Here is a 6,000-nt window from a genome sequence, read left to right on the forward strand (position 1 = left end):
CCCAGAGATAAATCCAACTTGATCATGGTGGATGATTCTTTCGATGTGTTGTTGAATTCAGTTTGCTAATATATTGTTGAGGCTTTTTGTGCCTATGTGATCAGAGATACTGGCCTGTAATTTTCATTTCTTGTAGTGTCTTTGGCTGGTTTTGGTATCAAAATAATATTGACTTCATAGAATGACGTTAGAAGTACTTCTTCCACTTCAATTCTTTTAAAAAGTTTGAGAAAGATCGATATTAGTTCTTCTTAAAGGTTTGGTAGAATTTAGCTGTACAACCATACAGCTTTTGGCTTTTCTTTGACAGGAAATTTTTTTGATTCAGTCATTTTATTTGTTATTGATCTGTTCAGATTTCTATTATTTAATGATTCAGCCTCGGTAGGTTGTATATGTCTAGGTTGCATGTGGATGTGTCTTGATACGTTGTATGTGTATGCATGTAGAAATTTATACATTTCCCCTAGGTTAACCAAATTATTGGTGTATGATTCTTCATAGTTGTCTCACAACTTTTTATTTCTGTAGTATCAATTGTTATGTCTCCTCTTTCATTTCTGATTTTATTTCATTCTCCTTTTTTAATGTAGCTAAATATTATTATCTTTTCAAAAGATCAACTCTTTTTCATTGATTTTTTCCTACTATTTTATTTTTTCTGCTCTGTTCTTTGTTATTTCCTTCCTTTTGCTAGGTTTGAACTTTGTTCTTCTCCCAGTTCCTTGAATTTTACATAGTTCATTTGAGATCTTTTTTTTGATATGGACATTTGTTGTTATATATTTTCTATGAAGAACCTTCCACTTATAAATTTTTTCACTGCATCCCATGAGTTTTGCAATGTAGCTTTTTCATTTTTATCTTGTATTTTTTATTTTCCTTTTGATTTCTTCTTTGACACATTGTTGAAGAGCATGGTGATTAATTCCCACGTATTTGTAAATTTTTCATGATTTCTCTTGTTGTTGATTTCTAGTTTCATGTTACTATGATTGGAAAAGATTGTTATGATTTCAACTCCCTTAAAATCCCCAAGTTATTTCATGGCCTAACGTACGATCTATCCTGGAGGATGTTCCTTATGTGTTTGAAAAGAATGTGCATTCTGTTGCTGGTGGTTGGCCTCTTTGGTATCTGTCTGTTGGGTCTATTTGGTCTAAAGTGTAATTCAAGTCCATTTGATATTTATTGATTTTCTGTCTAGATGATCTTTTCATTGTTGAAAATGGGGTTTTGAAGTCCTTTGCTATATTTGTGTTTCATTCTATCTTTCCCTTCAGATTGCTTACCCATTCTCCTGTTTGACCCAAGAATACTAGCTGGTGGCATCTGTGACTGCAGCATTTACCCCAAGATGACTTTGCATTGAAATATCTTGGTTTTTCTATTATTTTTACATTGCTCTAGTATATCAACTTTGGAAACAAAAGACATCATTCTATTTATAGCATTCTGTTTTTAGTAGTGGTATTTTCGTTTACAAAATGTGGCAATTCTTGATCACTGAAAATGTTAAATCCTAGAAAACGTAGCAGTCCTACATGTGATGTTAACATAGTTCTTGAACAGATGTTGGCTGAAGATTCATTTGATGAATCTAATTGTTCTCAAATAGATGATTCTGATGTCCGTTCTATTTAGAAATAACTCCAAGAAACTTTCATATTTTATTTTCACATTGAAAATTAGTCATATTTGCTTCGACCTCAAAGAGTTTGTTTATGTAAAATTAAGTGAATGTTGGCAGCAAGATGTACTTTTTTTTTTCTAAATGGGAAAACAGTTAATAACTGCTTTATATATTTAGGTGCTCTGATGTTGACTGCATATATATTTACAATTGTTATATTATCTTGATGAATTCACCACTTTATCATTACACAGTGACCTTCTTTGTTTCCTTTTACACTTTACTACTTAAAGTCTATTTTGTCTGATACAAGTGGAGCTACCTCTGCCCTCTTTTGGTTTTCATTTTGCATGGAATATCCTTTTCTATCCTAGCAGTTTCTGTGTGTCTCTGAAGGTGAATTGAGTTTCTTGTTAACAGAATATACTTGGATCTTGTTATTGTTTTTAAAAAATATTCATTCTGCCACTCTTGATCTTTGAATTACAGAAGTTAATTCGTGTACATTTAAGGTAATTATTGATAGGTAGGGATTTGCTACCGCCACTTTGTAATTTGTTTTCTGGCTTTCTTATAGATGATTTGTTTCTGCCTTCCTCTCTTGCTGTCTTTCTTTGTGGTTTGATAATTTTCTCTAGTGGTATTCTTTTAATCCTTTCTTTTTTGTTCTTTTGCATCAACTATAGGTTTCTGCCTTGTGGTTAGTTAGCATGAGGAATACATAAAACATCTTAAACATTTAAATCAATTAAACATTTTAAATCACTTCATCAGTCTCACTAGTCACATTTCAAATACTCAATAGCCACATGTGGGTAATGGCTATTACAGAGCATTTTCATCATCACAGAAATTTTTATAAGATAGTGCTAAGTGATATGGTAGTCCAAATCAGGTGCCCATTATGCTCAGAAAAAGGATGGAAAGGAAATGAGTATTTTCCATATGGTGATCTTGATATATATTCAAAAGAGCAGGATATTAAACATCATAAATTATTAATAATAAAACTACTAGTTACATCTGATTGGTAAACATATTTAATTTTTTTTTTAAGACAGAGTCTCCCTCTCTCGCCCAGGCTGGAGTGCAGTGGTGCTATCTTGGCTCACTGCAACCTCTGCCTCCCAGGTTCCAGTGATTCTCCTGCCTCAGCCTCCCCAATAGCTGGGATTACAGGTGCACATCACCCCTCCCAACTGATTTTTTTTTTATTTTTTGGTAGAGATGGGGTTTCACCGTGTTGCCCAGCCTGGTCTCAAACTCCTGAGCTCAAGCAATCCACCTGCCTCAGCCTCCCAAATTGCTGGGATTACAGGCGTGAGCCACTGCACCCGGCCAATTTATTTTTAATAATCACAAATATAAGTGTTATAATTCACATGTGAAGATTCGGTCATCAATTACTCACTCTGTGTTTTTATTTTTTCAGTTGTCATGGTTTGGGCTTTTCTGTCTGTACCCTCACACAACCACCAGCACTTTGAAAGCATAGCTACTACAAATTAAAGCACAACACAAATTAAAGTTACAAAAAAGAGGAGAATTGTGCAGAGTCCGTTGTCCTTTCTCTAATTAATTCAAATCATGATCAGCTTGTCACTTTCTTTCACTTTTCCTGATTTGAAATCAAATTTTCCTCCCCTTACTGACTCAGACATATACTGGTCTCCTTTCTCTCCCAATAAAAAAGAGTTTTAAAATCCCGAAAAGTGTCCTTGTTATATTTCCCTTTTAATTGCAGGAAAAAAATAATGCCCCAATACCCTTTTATTCTTATATGCATTGCCTAAGATAAAGGTCACCTTTATGATTTATTTTAGAACATTTTTTCATTGCATGAAGAAGCCCTAACATTCTAAAGTTTCCTTTCCCACTTAGTAGCTTTACTTCTTTCTAGAAGGACACTGCTAGCACAATTCAATAATTTGGACAAAAGTGAAGAATGACGACTTTAGATTTTATTTAATTTTAGTTGTAAGGAAGTGAAAACACACATGATCCTACATTTATATTTATTGCAATTATTTTATTAGGTGCATTATTAAAGCTAGATTGCAAGCTCTTCAAATAATTTAACCGTCTGAAGGTAAAGGAAAAAAAAATACCATATCCTTGGCAACTTCCTCAGTCATCTAAAATCGCATGCAAAATCTTTTAAAATCTTCAGAGAAAATTGATTTTCCTCCCTTCACTATACTAGCTGCCTCTTTTAATGTTCTCTTTCCCAGGTTCCCAGGCAGTTATCCCAGAGTACAACACACAACACAACTGCAGATTTCTGTCTTTTAAATGGCATATTAGAAATCTGTGAGCAAAGTCACTTTTTTGGCCCAGCACTGGCATTGCATCAACTTTCCAAGCTCTACTGACTCAATTTTAATTGCTATGTAATGATTAATTTATATGTGTCAGGTGCTATATTAAATGCATTATCTAATTTAATTCACTCAAAAACCTTATAATATACTTTTATCATTGCCTTTTTATGCCTAGGGAAGCTGAATTCCAGAGAGGTTAAAATGACTTGCTTAAGTTAGTAGTGAACTTGAGATTTGATCCCTGGCTGGCTGGTTCCACAATTGAGCATGTACACATTAGGCTCACTGCCTTTTTGACTCCAAGTGTATTTTATTCCAAAACTTTGTTATCAATTTTGGTTTTGGACAGAGGAAACTCTTAGAGCTGATATTTTCCAGTCTCTAATGAAGATTCATAGAGACATAATTTAATACGTTGTGTAATGATCATACTTAAGTAGAGTGTATTTGCTTTCTGTAAGTTAATCTTCCAAGATATCTAACAAATTATGTACTGCTACATATCAGATAGAAGTAATCATTTCTTGGGAAAAATAAAACCAGTCTTACCTATGATGTATAATTAATAAATGACTGAAAGTAGATGGTTAATTGTCATTTATCCATTGTAAGTAAATAATTTATAACCCAGTTAATATAACTAATTAGATTAGCTTATACATATCATTTAAATGAAATTCAAATTCAAAATGATGCCTGAGAATTCGTATATGTTTACATTTTGATATTTATTATGCTATCTCTATTTCCCCCCCAGAAAAAGTCTATTCCTTAACCTTAATTAATTTTTAAATCAACAGCAAAAAAAAAAAAATGTAAAAATTAATCTGGGTACATGACCAAGTTTTAGTAGATTTGATAAAATATTTTATTCATATATCAGAAAACAACATAATTACTACTAGTTCCATTGTTAAAGTTTTAATTCTAATAAGAAATCCTATTTATTAATAATTAAACATTACATTACTAATAATATTCCTATTTAATGTCATCATTAAATTAACAAAACAGCATTTCAGTGTAAAAGAGAAATTTTTTCTATTAGATATTCCCAGGGAATAAAGTTCCACTCACAAAGTATTCCTCAAAAGTGATTTTAAAGTAATCTTTAAGGTAATCCCTAATTCTCAATAGCACATAAAAGCATGCATTTTTTTAAAGTAATCAATAAACCAAAAAAGATGAAGTAAACTATTAATTCCTTTGGAGAGGTCTTAATAGTATGCAAGTGTTCATTTTTCTCTGTCAGGTAAATTATTAGCAATAAATTTGAATGCCAAGGTGATGAAGATTCCTTTTGATTACATATGAAAAACTTCTTAAAAAATTATTCACAGAAAAAAATTTTCACTTCTCCATGGTTTCAGTGCCAGGGTATTATATAAAAAATGGTTAAACTGCTAAATAAAATATGCAATTCCAGGTGTCTTATTTGTAATCTTTAGTTTTGTTTCAGCAGTTGTCCAAGGTCAGGCTAATTGTAATGATCAATTTTGTAGAACACAATGGTAAGGATGACTTTTTGTTGTTGTTGTTTAAGATGGAGCCTCCCTCTGTCACCCAGGCTGGAGTGTAGTGGTGTGATCTCAGCTCCCTGGAACCTCTGCCTCCTGGGCTCAAACAATTCTCCCCCCTCAGCCTCCCAAGTACCTGGGATTACAGGCATGCACCACCACAGCCCTGCTAACTTTTGTATTTTCAGTAGAGACGGGGTTTCGCCATGTTGACCAGGGTGGTCTCGAACTTCTGACCTCAACACCCACCTCGGCCTCCCAAAGTGCTCGGATTACAGGCATAAGCTACAGCACCCAGCCGCGGGTGACTATTTTTATAGTGGCATCTTAAAATGGTTAAACTATTTAAATTTAAAAGGTCATTAATAGTGTGAAAAATTTCCACTAATTTCCACTTCTAAAGTGAGATTTGTAATAGATGCCTTCTTTGTTCTTAAAAACGAGTTGCATACATTAAATATGTACAGTTTTATGTGTTAATCATACATCAATAAAATGATTTGAAAAACAATGTTCAAAGTCAGTTGAA

The sequence above is a fragment of the Symphalangus syndactylus genome, chromosome 19 (assembly GCF_028878055.3).
Source record: "Symphalangus syndactylus isolate Jambi chromosome 19, NHGRI_mSymSyn1-v2.1_pri, whole genome shotgun sequence".
NCBI lineage: Eukaryota > Metazoa > Chordata > Mammalia > Primates > Hylobatidae > Symphalangus > Symphalangus syndactylus.